The 16,198-nt window shown below is 38.9% G+C and overlaps 1 protein-coding gene across 4 annotated transcripts in view; it reads right to left on the bottom strand.

Moving 5' to 3' along the window:
- WNK3 (WNK lysine deficient protein kinase 3) overlaps positions 1–15,860 on the bottom strand; it is a 159,265-nt gene extending 143,405 nt beyond the window's left edge. For 2 of the 4 annotated variants that reach the window (XM_058535910.1, XM_058535915.1), the window contains exon 1: positions 14,927–15,630. The gene's annotated coding sequence lies outside the window, so the exon portion shown is untranslated. Of the gene's footprint in view, positions 1–14,737; positions 14,801–14,926; positions 15,631–15,759 lie in introns of those variants that run through there. The other 2 variants (XM_058535911.1, XM_058535912.1) reach the window with 2 other exon arrangements.
- Between the last annotated feature and the right edge of the window lie 338 nt (positions 15,861–16,198).

Here is a 16,198-nt window from a genome sequence, read left to right as displayed (position 1 = left end):
AACCTCCTTTAAAAAATGAAATCTTGGGGCCGGCCCGGTGGCGCAAGCGCTTAAGTGCGCACGCTCCGCTGCAGCGGGCCAGAGTTCGCCAGTTCAGATCCCGGGCGCGCACTGACACACCGCTTGTCAAGCCATGCTGTAGCGGCGTCCCATATAAAGTAGAGGAAGATGGGCATGGATGTTAGCCCAGGGCCAGTCTTCCTCAGCAAAAAGAGGAGGATTGGCAGATGTTAGCTCAGGGCCGATCTTCCTCACAAAAAAAATAAAAATAAAAATAAAATAAAAAATGAAATCTTACTTGGAACCCTAAAATAAAAATAGAGGGGCAAGTAAAGCTGCTCTGGTATAATTCTAACATGTGTGGCCAAACTATAAGATAAGAAGCAACAAATAAAAGGGATGGGGAAAGCAGTGTTCCCTCAGTCTTTTAAAAACCAACCCTAAGACAAAAAATGTTACTAGAGACAAAGAGGGACATCTCAAGAAAAGATTAATTCATTAGGACAATATAACAATTATAAACATATACATATCTAACAACAGAGCCCCAAAATACATTAAATAAAAACTGAAGAGAAATAAAAAATTCAATAATAACAATAGAAGATTTTAATACCCATTCTCAATAATGGAGAGAACAACTAGACAGAAAACCAGCAAGAACCTGGAACACTTGGCCAATACTAGCAATGAACCTGACCTAACTACCATCTATAGAACACACCACTCAACGAGAACAAAATATACATTCTTTTCAAGCACACATGGAAAAATCTCCAGAACAGATCATATACCGTGCAATAAAATAAATCTCAATAAATTTAAAAGGATTGAAATCAAACAAAGTATTCTCTCCTACCACAAAAGAATTAAATTAGAAATGAACAATAAGGATAAATATATAGATCAATGGAATAGAATTGAGAGTCTAGAAGTAAACTTTAACATTTATTGTCAATTGATTTTCAACAAAGAGCCCAAGACTATTCAATGGGGAAAAACAGTCTTTCAATAAAAGGTGCTGGGACAGCTGGATATGCACATACAAAAGAATGAAGTTGGACCCCTACCTCACACCACACAAGAAATGAATTCAAAGTGGATCATAGACCTAAATGTAAGAGCTAAAACTATAACACTCTTAGAAGAAAACACTGGAGTAAACTCTAGTGACTTTGGGCCTTTTCATCATAGATCCAATAGCTTCTTGACCATAAAACAAGAGTTTCAGAACACAGGCTTTGGAATGGGATAAACTTGGAATCAAATCTTGGTTCTGCCTCTCACTCCTCAGAGGAGATTTGGGGCAAATTACTTAACCTCATTCATTCTTGATTTCATTTGTGAAGTCTCACAGGACTGATACGAAAATATATATATAAACTACTTAGCACGGTGCTTGGCACAATATAATAATCAATAAATGGAAGCTTTTATTTTCTACCTCTTAATAACCCCTAGGGGCAGCACTATATTAAAGCACCATTCAACAATACTCAAGAAAACATTAAATGATTTTCAGGAGACTCTATTTAGTAAGACTGAAAAGTATATAATACATTCTTTTAAAGCTTTCCAGTAATAAACCATGTTGGCATTGCTAAGGGAGTATGCTTCAGTGACCAGGATATCTCTTCTACATTTAGCAATGCAGAAACATAGCTCAGTGAAACAGTCCACAAAAATCAAGCCTCAAACCTCAAGTTTCTTACTGAGTTCAACAGCTATATATCATAACCTATGTGTGTTCATTTTTTTCCTTCATAAAATGGTCATGCACTGATCTAAGCCCTAAGAATATGTATAAAGACAACAGCAAAAGCACTTCTATAGAGACTGAAATTATAGGAAAAATCTCACAAATTTGTACCCTATACCTACTCCTTTAACACATTTGATATATAAGCTTGGAACAGTTGAGTTAAAAGTTCAAAATAACTAACACAACTGAACATCAAAAAAACAAACAACTCGATCAAAAAATGGGCAGGGGAAAGGAACAGACACTTCTCCAAAGAAGATATACAGATGGCTAACAGACACATGAAAAGATGTTCAACATCACTAATCATCAGGCAAATGCAAATCAAAACTACACTAAGATATCACCTCACGCCCGTTAAAATGGCTATAATCACCAAGACAAAAAACAACAAATGTTGGAGAGGATGTGGAGAAACAGGAACCCTCATACACAGCTTGTAGGAATGCAAACTGGTGCAGCCTCTATGGAAAACGGTATGGAGATTCCTCAAAAAATTAAAAATAGACCAGAAAGAGAAAGACAAACACTGTATGATCTCACTCATATGTGGAATATAAACCAACACATGGACAGAGAAAACTGGACTGTGGTTACCCGGGAAGTGGGGGTGGGGGGTGGGCACAAGGGGTGAAGGGAGTCATATATGGGGTGATGGACAAACAAAAATGTACAACCCAAAATTTCACAATGTTAGAAACCATTAAAATATCAATAAAAATCAAAAAAAAAAAATTAAAAATAGAAATACGCTATGATCCAGCTATCCCACTACTGGGAATCTATCCAACAAACCTGAAATCAACAATCCAAAGAGGCTTATGCACCCCTATGTTCATTGCAGCATTATTCACACTATAGCCTAGAAGTGGAAGCAACCCAAGTGTCCCTCGACTAATGATTAGATCAAGAAGATGTGGTATATATATACAGTGGAATACTACTCAGCCATAAAAAAAAGACAAAATCATGCCATTCGCAACAACACGGGTGGACCTGGAGGGTATTATGTTAAGCGAAATAAGCCAGAAAGAGAAAGACAAACACCGTATGATCTCACTCATATGTGGAATATAAACCAACACATGGACAGAGAAAACTGTAGTGCAGTTACCAGGGGCAATGGGCATAGGGGGTAGGCACAAGGGGTGAAGGGAGACATGTATATGGTGATGGACAAACAAAAATGTACAACCAAAAATTTTACAAAGTGATAAACTATTAAAACATCAATAAAAAAAAAAGTTCAAAATAATTTTTCCCCTGTAGCTTTTTGTGGTTCTACCCATGGGAAATCTAGCGTACAATGAGTACTTTGTCAATCAATGGCTCAAGAATTTCTTCAGATTTTAGAACCAGCAATTGAAAAGATGCATATTTAAATAGTCAAAATTACACAGTAAATTTTCTGTTAGCAATCTTCTCTCTCTCACACATTTGCATATTCACACCAACAAACATTTACCAAGTGCCCAAGCACTGTGTCAGGGTCTGGGGATAAAAGAAAAGTCAGTCCTTGTCCTCAAGGAGCCTACAGTTTATCTAAGTTTAAGATATACCACTGTTGACTTCTGGTTCAAGAAGGTGAACTGAATACCTATATCTCTTGTATTTTTCAAGACCCTGGAAAAGTGATGGTAAAAGAGTACAAAAGTATAAATCACAAGTCAAGGACACGAATGGAAAATGGCATAGCAAATACAAGATTTCAATAATTTCTGACAGAGAGCAGACACGAAAGAATTGGCTGAAAACATAAATGAAAGGATGCTACAATCTAAAATATATAATAGAAAGGGTTCCAACCCAGGAGGGAGCAGACTTGCAGGGCAAAAACCCAGAGGGGCTCCACATGCAAAGACTGTTCCCAAAAAGAGCCAGAGTGAGAAAAAGGTCTGAATTAACTGAAGGTCTGAATTATGACATAGTTGATGAACTCTCCCCCTGAAAGAAAGAAAGCCCTGCATGCAGAACACCAAATTCAACAAACCAGGAAGAATAAGGGCACCCCAGAGCAAAGCCCTCTGCCCTCTGGTATTTAGGCCCTCCAAATGTAACAGCCAGCTGCCCACCCACTCACCCCAAAATAAAGCCTACCAGTTGACAACCCCGCCTAGGTACACAGAACTCCCAGTTAGCCCTTCTACTAGCTCATTCTTAAGTATGAACAGAATCAGGAGACAGTCATTTGAAGAAAATCTTTAACACAGAAGAGAAAGATCAAGAAAAAGAAAAAAAAAAGTCCTTGGAGGAGCTAAAATAATTCAAGAAACCATTTTTAATTTAATTTTTAAAAATATAATATAATCATAAGATTCAAAAATCAAAGACAGAGGTATATAATGGACAGGTTCACTCCCAACCTTGTTTCCTATCCACTCAGTTCCCATCACTCCCCCAAAAGGTAACCACTCATTAGATTCTTGTGTAGCCCTCCAGAGTTTCTTTAGGCAAATAAGCAAATAATAAATATACATTCTTTCTCTCCCTCCCTTTCTACACAAAAAGTAGCATAGTATATACCAAGCTTTTTTTTATAGTCACAATAACTTAAGATACTTTTTTCCCTGTCAGTATATAGAAGTTCTTCATTCTTATTTTTTAATACTTACATAGTATTCAATTATTTGCTATGACAGATAACACTGCATATTTCATTTTGCATATGTGTGTATATATACATATATATATATATATATATACACACACACGCGTATGGAAATTTCCTGAAATGGGATTGCTAGATCAAAGGAAATTTGCATATTTAACTTTTATTGACGTATACTAATATATCCAGAAGAGTACACATAATACATGTGTATCTTTATATAATGCTGCCAAACTACCATCCGTGGTCATTGTACCAACTTAAACTCCCACCTGCAATGTATGAGAGTGTCTTTTACCCCAGAGCCTTCACAAGAAAAAAGGTGTTATCAAAAGTTTTGATTTTTAACACTCTGATAGGTTTAAAAAGGAGATCTCAGTGTGGTTTCAATTAGCATTTATCTTATGAGTGAGGTTAAGCATCTTTCACATAAACAATAATTAAACTTAGGAATAAGCCAAGAATTTCTATTATCATTGTTACCACTTAAGGAAATAAAATGAATATTGGAAAGTAAGAGACAAAACTCAAAACTTGCAGACTATATGATTATCTAGAAAATCCAAGGAAATCAACTAAAAAACTCTGACAGGAACCAATAAGAGAGCTCAGCAGAATGGCCAAAGACAAATCCAACAAACAGAAATCAATAATTTTGCTATACATCAACAACAATCAACTAGAAAATGTAATTTAAAAAACAACTATCCTAAGGTGAGGGCTCCAGGGGCAGGAGGCACCATGAGGGGAAGGGGCAGGAAGGCTGCCTCGGAAGGAGGTGAGGTCACTGTGATTTTTAAACAATATTAAAAAAAAAAACAACTATCCTGGTCATAAGAGCAACAAAGCTATAAAATATTCATCTAGAAATAAACTCAAGAAGAAATATGCAACACTTATATGAAGAAAACTGTAAAATTTTACTTAAGTACTGTACATAAAATATACCTTTCTTTGGTAGAAAGACCCAATATCAGCATCTTCACAAACTCCCCTCTCCCAGATTATTCCAAAGTCAATGCAAACTCAATCAAAATCCCAAAGAGATGTTTTTGTACAAAATTGACGAGCTGATTTTAAAAGAGTACAAGGAAAGCCAAGAAAATCTTGAGAAAGAAGAACAATGAGAATTTGCCTTACCAGATATTACATATAATATAGCTATAGTAAGATAAACAATGTGGTTTCAACACAGAAATAGACAAATGGACTAACGGAGTAGAAGCATTAGTACAGAAACAGACACATGTATGTATGGGAGTGTAGTCCATGGTAAAGATGGCATTTCAAATTTGTGAGGAACAGATAGCATAATAACTGGTGTTGGAATAACTGGCTATCCATTTGCGGGGGGGAGTTAAAGCCCCACCTAGGGCCGGCCCCGTGGCTTAGCGGTTAAGTGCACGCGCTCCGCTACTGGCGACCCGGGTTCGGATCCCGGGCGCACACCGATGCACCGCTTCTCTGGCCATGCTGAGGCCGCGTCCCACATACAGCAACTAGAAGGATGTGCAACTATGACATACAAGTACCTACTGGGGCTTTGGGGAAAAAAAAGGAGGAAGATTGGCAATAGATGTTAGCTCAGAGCCGGTCTTCCTCAGCAAAAGGAGGAGGATTAGCATGGATGTTAGCTCAGGGCTGATCTTCCTCACACACACACAAAAAAAAAATAATAAAAAATTAAAAATTAAAAAAAAGCCCCACCTAAAACCAGTCACAAAAATAAATTCCAGGTAGATTAAAGAGCTAAAAGTAAAAAACAAAACTATATAATACTAAAAGAAAACAGAGCAGAATGTATGTCTAATCTGAAGAAAGGCTTTCTTAAAAAGACAAAATGCAAGACCATTAACAAAAAAGCTAATACATTTGGCCATTTGACCACGAACAAGGTTAAAAGATAAGCAACAGACTGGGAGCAAACATTTGCAACATGTATAGCAAAGCATTAATATCTAGAATACATACAGAACTAAAAAAATCAGTTAGAAGAAATACAAATGGCCAATACATGTATGATAGGGGATGGCTCAAACTCTAGTAAGCAGGGAGATGCAAATTCAAACAACTAAATATCATTTTTTGTCCATCAGATAAGCAAAAAAAAAAAAATCTGTTAATATCACATTTTGAGAAGTGTATGAGAAATTCGGCACTCCATGCACTGTTGCCAGATAAACTGGAATAGCCTTTTCATATGGCAAATTCCAAGTATCTAGTGCATACTTGTCACCTAGCAATTCCACTTCTTAGTGCCTACCTGAAAACTATTCCTGTATGTGTACAAATACGTATGTACAAGGATTTTTTACTGAAGCATTGTTTGAAACAGCAAAAAAACTGAAAAGAACTTAAATATCCAGTTGTAAGAGAATGTTGAAACAGTGGTACATCTATACTTATTAATAATATGCATCTTCAATAATATGCATATTTAAAAAATAAGACATGGATATATACTGATGTATAAAAATCTCCTACACATATATACTATTAAGTGAGAAAAACAAGTTATAGTACAATATACATCTATATATCATTCATGTAAAAAAACACACAAAACTTTATATTTCTAAAGGTACTCATATATGTGTAAATGCATATAAAAAAGACTGGAAAGATACGCTCTAAACTGATCCTAGTGGTTAAAGAAGCATGTGGCATGAAACACTATGTATCCACTCAAAAGAATGAAGTGAACAGACATACTGACATGAAAAGAGCCCTAAATTATATTCTCTGGGAAAAAAGTAAGTCACAAAATATGTTTTTTTTACTTGTACATGCACATACATATGCATGTAAATACAGAGAAAAAGGACAGTACAAGTTCACAGTCAACTCTTAACAATGGTTACTCACTGGGAGGGCAGGAAATTGGGTAAAGGGGGGTCTTAAGGTTTTACTCTACCTCTACATAATTTTAATCCTTTAAAGCAGAATTGTCCATCAACAACCTGTACGGGGCCAGCCCAGTGGCGCAGCAGTTAAGTGCTCACGCTCCGCTTTGGCAGCCCAGGGTTTGCAGATTCGGATCCCGGGCACGCACCAACGCACTGCTTGTTAAGCCATGCTGTGGCGGCATGCCATTTAAATAGAGGAAGATGGGCACGGATGTTAGCCCAAGGCCAATCTTCCTTAAGGAAATAAGGGGAAGATTGGCATCGGATGTTAGCTCAGGGCTAGTCCTCCTCACCAAAAAAAAAAAAAAAAACCCGTACAAAAGAACTGGTTAAGGATATTATAATTTCTTAAAATAACTGCAGGAAGGACAAAACAAATAGGATATGTACAACATATATTCAAATGAATATTATCAGTTAACACTTAGTGAGTGCTTTGTGCCAAGCACTAGAAGCCCTTTCATGCATTTTCTCATGTAATTATCACAAGAATCTTGAGGTAAATAATATTTTTATTCCCATTTTACAAATGAGGAAACTGGGCTCAAAAAATTAAGTTAACTTACCTAAGATCACACAGCTAGTAAAAACCAGGGCCAGAATTCAACCCAGCATCTGACTCCCAAGTCCACTCTTAACTACTCATAATGTGGGGCCACATGTGACTTGGAGCCACATGCACACACTATACACAACCCTGAATTACACAGAAACACATACACTGCACAACCACATCACAGTCCCTGAGAGTTTATAACACTAAAACTATCTTTTTCCTCACTTCCATCCTTCAGTTTTGCTTTGGCAAAGTCATTTCCTCAATTAAAGATGCCTGTTTTATGTGAAAAAATTTCTGGGTCCAAATTAGAAAAGGGATTGAAATCACCTCCATCTTCTTTCATCATCAAAATTAAACCATTTCTACTTATCAATCACCTACTCCCAAATCCCTAATTAACACCTTTCTCTGCCTAACCCTTAGTAACAGTGATGGCCAAAGTACATACAGCCCTCAGGCCAAACCCACCCCACCTCATTGCCTGTTTTTGTGCAGCAGGTGAGCTGAGAAAGATTTTTACATTTTTAAATGGTTGAAAAAAAAATCATAAGAAGAATAGTATTTCATGACACATGAAAACTATTCAAAATTCATATTTCAGTGTTCATAAATAGTTTTATTAGAACATAGCCATGCTCATTCACTTACATATTGCCTATGGTTGCTACCACAGCAGAGCTGAGTCGTTGCAACAGACTCCATGGCCTGCAAAGCCTAAAATATTTATTATCTGGTCTTTTACAGAAAAAAGTTTATCAAACCTTGCTTTACAGTTTTGAAAAGAACTTTTTCTATTTAACTCAACTACTCCTAACAACAACCCTGAGAGCTACTTGGTATTAGCCTGAATTCTGAAAATTAGAAGGCTCAGAGCTTGAGCATCCTGCCCAAGTCACAGAGCTGGTAAGTGAAGTAGAGAATTCTGGAACCCTGGTTTTCTAGCTGTAAATCTAACATACTTTCTACCACACTACCACTTTCTAAGAACCCAACCCCTCCTGATTAATCAATGAGTTTAGACATTTGATGCTAAAATTTACCAGATGGGTAGAGACATAAAAGCTTTAAATTGGTGGGAAAACATTTCTCAATTGAGAAACTTTGACTCAAAAAATATATTAATAGAATACATTGCATTTCATATGTAGTTGCATAATTTACAAAGTATATTTTCTCATTTAATTAGCAAAGAAACACTGCAAAATAGGTAGGGCTTTTGTTTTGTTTAGTAACAAATAAGGAAATAGATGCTTACAAACTTGTACAAGATGATACTGAGACAAGACCAGAACCCAGGTTGACTCCAGTGACATTTCTACTTGGGAACACTGTCTCTTCTCATAAGGAATGTACCTGTTTTTTGGTTTTTTTTTTCCTTAGAAACAAAAAGCAGTAACTCACACATTTGAATTAGTAAGAAACCTCAAGTGTTATTTTAGAAGGGATAAGTTAACAAGTTAACAAAATAACAATTAACAGAAGGGATACTAAGAATTGCCAGTCTCAATATTTGGATCTCTATTCATCTCCTCAAAGAAGCCTTCCAAACTAACCTCCGGAGCTAAAGAGGCTCTTTCCCAACATCCTAGCACCCTTTTAAAATTTTTCTTCTTAGAATTTACTTTCTGAAATAATTTATTTGTTGACCATCTGTCGTCCTCCACTGTAACGTAAGCTCAAAGAGGGCAGGGTCAGTGCCTGCTTTGCTTCCTTTTCATCTATCCCCAACACATCAACCCTGGCACACTGAAGGAACACAATAAATGTTTGTTGAACGAATGGTAGAACCTACAAACACATCGGGTAAGTCATACTCTACAATTCACTTGGGCTAACAGCTTCAGCGTAAATTCTCAGTGTGTTTGAAAGGTCCCTTAGTAAATGAACCGCATATCTTGAAGGGTTTCTTCTCTTGCCAGAAACCTTCAAAGGCTAACTCTGAATGGAAATGCCACAGTGGCCCAGCAGGACAAAAATTATTCTCTGGGCAGCAGTGGATATAATCAGAGCTGAACTATCACCTCATAGGTCTTTGAGCTGATCAAGCAGATTTCCCATTCTTGTATTAAAACATATCTCCCAGTTTTTTAAAAAAATTCAAATACATGTCCCTATTTTAATTATGCTTAACTAGAGGCTGAGATTTACCAATCAATTGTGCTGTGCTAAATTTTAATCCTCATTTTTACAAGTAACTAAACTAAAATAATCTTACATTATACCTAAATAAATAGGATAATAAATGGGTGATTAAACCCTAAGCTACAAATAAAAAGTCTCCACAAGGAACTGATTGATATATGTTTTGGTCAAGAAATTGGTTCACAATCATAAACTATATAACACATAGTTATGATTGCTTTTAGGATAAATCTAATGCCAATTTCTGGTTAATTATAGACTAAATCTGCTTTTTTCCTAGTTTTAAGCAAGGACTGCACCCTACACAAACAATTTGAAAATAAAAATAATACTCTTTATTAAAAAAAAAATCACTTATGTAATTTTAGCATAAGGATTGTCTAGCTTGCCATATTGAAATTTCCTGATCATGAAAGTCTCAAAGAGCTCTAGAATACCCCTATACTTCAAATATAAGGCATGACCTTCAAAAATGCATTTAGAAACATTTCTCCCCCTCAACTTCCCAGAGTGATTAGATATCACCACAAAATAGCTTCATTTAACTAATATACACAAATAGCATTGTGTATTATGTATTTTATAATTTAAAAAACTACAAGTTAGTCCAAATGCAAAAGAATGAAGCTGGACCCTTACCTCATACCATATACAAAATTTAACTCTAAGTGGATCAAACACCTAATATTAAAGCTAAAACTATAAAACTCTTAGAAGAAAACATAGGAGTAAATCTTCATGATCTTGGATTTGGCAATGGTTTCTTAAATATAACACCAAAAGCACAAGCAACAAAAGAAAAAAATAGACTGGACTTCATCAAATTTCAAAACTTTTGTGCATCAAAAGACATTACACTATAAAGTAAAAAGACAACTCAGAGAATGGAAGAAAATATTTGCAGATCATATATCTGATCAGGGTCTAGTAACTAGAATATATTTTTTTAAAACTCTTACAACTCAACAATAAAAAGATAAACAACCAAATTAAAAAATGGGCAAAGGACTTAAATAGACATTTCTCCAAAGAAGAAATTCAAATAGCCAATGAGCACATAAAAAGATGTTCCACATCATTAGTCATTAGGGAAATTGAAGTCAAAATCACAATGAGATACCACTGCACACCCACTAGTATGGCCATAAAACACACAAACAAACAAACAAACAAAAAATGCAGAAAGTAATAAATGCTGGCGAGGATGTGGAGAAATTCAAACCCTTATACATTGCTGGTGGGAATGTAAAATGGTGCAGCCACTGTGGAAAACACTTTAGTGGTTCCTCAGCAAGTTAAACATAGAATTACCATACGACCCAGTAATTCCACTCCTAGGTACATACTCCCCAAAATTGAAAACAGGTGTTCAAACAAAAACTTGTACATGAATACTCATATCAGCATTATTCACAAAAATAAAAAGGTGGAAAGATCCCGAATGTCCATGAACTGATGAACAGATAAACAAAATGTAGTATATCCATACAATGGAATATTTGTCAGCTATAAAAAGGAATGAAGTATTGATACATGCCACAATGTGAGTGAACCTCAAAAACATGCAAAGTGAAAGAATCCAGACACAAAAGGCCATGTATTGTATGATTTCATTTATATGAAATATCCAGAATAGGCAAATCCATAGAAACAACAGGTTAGTGGTTGACAGGTGATGGGGGGAAAGGTGAATGGTAAGTGACTGCTTAATGGGTACAGGGTTTCCTGTTGGGGTGATGAAAATGTTTTGGAACTAGATGTACAACATCGTGAAGGTACTTAATGCCGTGAATTGTACACTTTAAAATGGTAAATTTTATGTTATCTGAATTTTATCACAATAAAAAAGTTACCACGCTAAAACAGAAAATAACGTGACCTCACTTCTATTAAAAAAAAAAAAAAGTTCATGAAAAACATAATACAGCCCTGGAAGAAAGGGGCATTAAACGCTCACTTCTGCAGTAAGTTAATCTCAACATTTTCCAAACCAAGTATCTCACGACATGCTCTACCAAAACAATTAAAAATGGCATCAAATTCTACTTTTGAAGCTTTGGGAATTTCTGAATGAATGCCTTTAAAAAGGTCCTTTACAGTCATCAAATATCTCCTAAGAGTGCCATAAATTTTATGATCTCAAACAAAAATGGAAAAGATCCACCCCTAAGAAAATATTCTGGCTTTTAGCCAAGAGACATAATCAAGTATATCTGCAAACAGAGCTGGTCTACTTATACCAAGATGGGAGACTGAGAAAGGAAGTGTTTTCTCTTACACACAATTCCCAACCCCACAAACATAAACACAGAAATTTAGGCCCTCCATTAATTATTTTTTAAGTAAATTATCTGACTAGAAATCTGATAGTAATATAACAGTTCTCATTTTCTTTACTTCTGAGTACCCTGGTTCTTTGCAACCATTGGCTTTATCACTTACTGGCTAAGCGATCGACGCCTTAATGAAAAGAAATTCCTTTACTTTACAGAAGAAAGTTCAAGTCTGAGTTACAGAAATTTAACTCCTAAAACATTATAGAATAATTACATTAACAAATGCAGACTTGTGATATGAGGATCAACACTGGTCTAGAAATCAGAACTCTAGAGTCTACCAGTTACTTACTAGGGCAAGTCTTATTTTTCTGAGCTTTATTTACTCTCAGATGTAAAAAGTAAAATAACTTTCCCGCCTGCCTCCCAACAGAAGTACAGTAATAAAAATATGTACAAGGTATGATGGGACCACTAAAGAGGGGCACCTAACCTAGTTTGGTGGAGGATGCTAGGAAAAGGAAAAGGGGGAGCAGGAAAGGCCTTCAGGAATAGCTAATAACAGAGGTTAGTCTAAAAAGAATGAGTGCAAATTCAAAGGGAAGGGGAAAGAGAGAGCATTCCAGGTTCCGGGGCCCAGGGCATCAGGAAAGGCTTTCAGGAATAGCTAACAACAGAGGTTAGTCTAAAAAGAATGAGTGCAAATTCAAAGGGAGGGGGAGAGAGACAGCACTGCAGGTTGCCGGGCCCGGGGCATCAGAAGCAAAGGCAGAGAGATGAACACCACAAATCTGTTTGTTATTCCCCTTCTTAAACAGTCAAGGGCTCCTAACTCTGCAGAGGAGTCCTTCACTCCTGCCTCAAAGATTCCAGCCTCATCTCATTCCACTCCCCAAATATACCATGCTTATGCTTTCCAGCCTCAATACTTGAATGTTCTTCCACTCCAGGAACATCTAGTTCAAAACTGGGAGACTACCCTGCCTGCCAGAGTTGGGGCAACATTTCCAGGCTCTCATGGTGCTTTTATACTTCTGTGCTACTACTTAATACACTAAGTATTCATCTTAATCTAAGAGAATATGAACATAGTATTAACTTTTGTATTTAAACTCTGGGTAGCCAAAACAAGGATTACACTCTTTCCAACATCAAAGCAGAATAAAAGAAAAAGGGCATGGGAATGTTCCCAAATTTGCAACTTTTCCAAGATAAATGAATATATGTCAGTAAAGTCTGTAAAACGTAATCATAAAAGTTAAAAATCCATAAACTATTAATCTTGACCCAGAACAGATTGAGACCATCACAAGATATCCTTACCAGAAGATAAGTAATGTATTCAGAGAACAAAATGTCCAAGTAATCTGCTGTAATTTAAACTCACACTAAAAAGCAAGTGCCAATTTTCAAACAAGGTAAATTCAGAATGACTAAAAAAATCATGTATAATTATTTTAGCGCTCAAAATCAGCTTTAGCGCATTTTAGCTATCCTTTAATGCAAAAAATCTTTCCTTTGGACTGTTGATTTTACACAATTTTTAAACTCAATCCAGAGGATAGAAACTGTCTAGAAGACACTTGCTGTTCTGTGTCATATATCAAGACCTCTTCAAAAGTTCTCTTGGTATTACAACTTACTATAGATGAAAAACAGGTAACAATGCCTCCCAAAATTGGATGCAATCACTACTATACAGATTTTCAAACCTCCATGACTATTTATTCATATAATTGCTTCAATCAACGGTAACTCTCAAGAAGGAATAGCCATACCACTCGCATTTGTTTTGAGGGTTCAATTTCATTTTAACAAGATCTATCAACTCCCAAGATACGGAGACAAACACGTGCAGGATTTCCACTCACATCCCACTACATAAATGTTTCACCACTCAAACTAGTCAAAAAAACTCTCTTTCAGTACAGTGAAGCCACTTCACCACTTTTATCCTAACCCCATCATACCATCTCCTCCCCATCACCAACCTGTCGGTCACAGAACACACCACCCGTTCTCAAATAACAACTCTCAATCTCCTTGAACCTAACCCATTTACACAACTAGCCAGCAATATCCCTCACCCCGACCCAGTCCTATCGACCTTCACACACCAACCGAATCTCCAAATGAAATCCACTTTCCCCCACTCCATTACCCACTGAAACTCAACTTCCCACACCCGAAGCGATCTCCCCTTTCAGTAGCCTCAATCTCTCTTAAATAAGATCACTCAGTCCTTTGTCAACCGTCTCCCGCCCCCCTCATGTATTCTCCTCACCTTCCCCGTCCCCTAGTCTTCCATCAACTCCCAAAGTTGCCAGCCCCTAACAAAAACGAAAAAGAAAAGACAAAAAACGCACCTCAACCTCAAACCTGCCTTTCCCCACTTTCCTCTCTGAATTTTCCTCTCCGCCTGTTCGCTCACACCGACAGCAGCTCCGATAACCCTGAAGACCCGAGCCTGGCCTCGTCCCATACCTCTTGGTGAAGGCAATCACCCTGCCTCGGTCAAGCAGCCTCCACTAGGGCGCTTACTCCGAAAAGACTCTTGGCCGCCGCTGCCTCCCTCCATTCATCCTCGGCCCATTCATCTCTCAGCCCGATCCCAGACACGCCCCCCGGCCTCCTCCCTCTCTCCCAGCGCCCCGGCCGGCCCGGGACCCTCACCAGATTTGAGGCTCTCGCGGAGGGAGACTGACTCTTTTCGCGTCTCCCTCGCCCTCTTTCAAGCCTTGACTTGCCCCTCGACGAGGCACACCGTAGAACACACACATACACACACACCGCCTCCTCCTCTATCGCCTCCACCGATGCTTCTTACGCCCCTCCTCGATGGCTCGAGCTCAGCTCCGCGTTGTGTGCGCGTGAGCGCGCGAGCGTCTCCCCGCGAGCCCACCGGGCCAGCTACGGCCGGTAGGTGAAGAGCGGGCGGGGTTAAGGGAGTGGGGTACGAGCCCAAGCTCGCGCTCGCCCGGGAGCTGAGCAGGCGCACGCGTACTCCAGCCAGGGAATTCAGATGGAAAGAGGGGGGCAGAGGGGGACAGGGAAGGGAGGGGAGGGAAGGAGAGGGGGAGGGGCGGAGAAAGCCGACGGAGCAGCCCCAACTCTGAACGGCCCCTATCGCTGCGAGGTGCCGAGTGGCTAGCCAACTAAAGCGTGCTCACTCCTCCCCCGCCCTCTTGAACGCGGCGGGAGAGGGATGCGCGTCGAGGAGAAAGGCTTCTCTCCTTTCCAAAAAAGAAAATCTCAGGAAGCAAGGGGGCCCCTCCTGTGTGTTCAAAAGCGCTCTCTCTACGGCTCCTTTACCCTCTCCCCTCCAAAAAAGAAATTACAAAGTCCAAGCACACACTACTTCCTAGCCACCCACCGCCCACTCTCAGTTCTCTGCCAGCCTCTAAATGCGGGTAGCTCTCCTGAGATGTGGTACCCGCCGACACCTTTTCGCCCGCTACCCCGAACTCCCTTTTTCCAACTCCCGGCTTTTCTCGCGAGACCCATACCTGCCGGCTTCGGGATTAGAAGTCGAAGCACAGATTTACAAATACCGGCCTCCTGGCTACGTTGCGAGGGCAACGGCCACGGCATGTTCCCCCCCACCCCCGACCGCAGTGCGCGCGCGCAGGGGCTGGGCAACAACGAAAGCGAGGATGGGAAAGGGAAGCTGTGAAACGGATTTTTGACCGCATGTAAGCGCTAGGCCTGGGCACGTGCCCAGCGCCTCGCGGGCGGGTCCGGAGTACCCTGGGAATTGTAGTTTTTGTTCCCACCTTCAGTCCCACTCCCACCCTCAGTCTTAGTTAGGCCTCAGGCCGGGAGGGGGATTACCGACGCCATTTTACCGGGAACAATGGCCCTCGGCCCGAGCGGTGGCGGGTGGGGGAGGCAGTTATGTTTTAAGAGTTCAGTTAACCTCCCCTGGCCCCTCGGTGCCATAGCAAC

The sequence above is a fragment of the Diceros bicornis genome, chromosome X (genome assembly GCF_020826845.1).
Source record: "Diceros bicornis minor isolate mBicDic1 chromosome X, mDicBic1.mat.cur, whole genome shotgun sequence".
Classification (NCBI taxonomy): domain Eukaryota; kingdom Metazoa; phylum Chordata; class Mammalia; order Perissodactyla; family Rhinocerotidae; genus Diceros; species Diceros bicornis.
Note: the sequence above shows the minus strand (reverse complement) of the source record. Positions and strands in the feature narration are given on the sequence as shown.